Here is a 1,203-nt window from a genome sequence, read left to right on the forward strand (position 1 = left end):
TGGGATTCAGTTCTTCTTGATGAGAATTTGTCTTATGAGGAGGAGCCTGTTGCTATTCTAGATAGAGAGGTCCACAAGTGGAGATCAAAGGAGATTGCATCTATCAAGGTTCAGTGGAAGAATCGGCCAGTTGAAGAGTCCACTTGGGAGAGTGAGGTTGATATGCAAGAAAGATATCCACATCTTTTTACAGATTCAGGTACTCTTTCTCGCCCTTGCTTTTCTTCCTGTGATCGTTCGAGGACGAACGATGGGTAAATTGGTATCTATTGTAACAACCTGTTTAGTCGGTTTGAGCAGTAGAATTATTTGTGATAAATACTTACTGGGTCGACGGACCACGCGACGGATCGTCATGGTCACGACGGACCGTGATGGACTCCGTCGTCCCATACTTGTGCAATTTTTTCTGCTGCTCTCTTCATTACCCTCGACGGCAATTATGACGAACCGACATAGGCACGACGGTCCGTCGAGGGTCTTCGTTCCAAAACACTTCAACTCTTGGAATCTGGGTACTGGGATTGACTCTCTGAACTTCACGACGGACCTGCAGCACGGACCGTCGTAGATACGACGGACCGTCACAAGCTGCATAACCCCGACTTGTCAGACTTCCGCTAAAATTTTAAATGGGTGTTTTGGACTATTCATAATTATAATTATGAAATTAGTGGGGTAATTTTAACAATTTACTTAGTTGGGGGTTAAAGGAGATAACTTTAAAATTAATAGTGGGTCACTTTTATAACTTTAAAGTATACAATTAGGGTGATAACTAAATTGTAGAAAAGAAGGAAAATTAAAAGAGACGCACAGTGGTGGAAAGAAAACAATCTGAATAGAAGAGCGACGAACATATTGGAAGGGTTTGGAGGCAAGAAGAAAGGTAAAAGCGTTGGAGAAATAGTTGTGTGATTTCGGTTCCTCGGCGGAGGTAGGTTATGGTTTATTTCTATGTGATAGATAATGATATTGTAATGTCTCCTATGTACTTGATTGTCTGGTTGTATGTTTTTGATTGTGTGGTTTGTGGTTGGCCTAAAATTATGAGAATGTTGAATTTCTAATCTTGAATCCTCTCTATTAAAAATAAAGCCTTGAATAAAGAAGGCTTGATGAAATATAAATGATGAGATAATTGGATCGGAGTGTCACGTTCCGACACGGTATTATTGGATCGGAGTGTCACGTTCCGACACG

Source organism: Solanum pennellii, chromosome 10 (assembly GCF_001406875.1).
Source record: "Solanum pennellii chromosome 10, SPENNV200".
In the NCBI taxonomy this organism is placed as follows: domain Eukaryota; kingdom Viridiplantae; phylum Streptophyta; class Magnoliopsida; order Solanales; family Solanaceae; genus Solanum; species Solanum pennellii.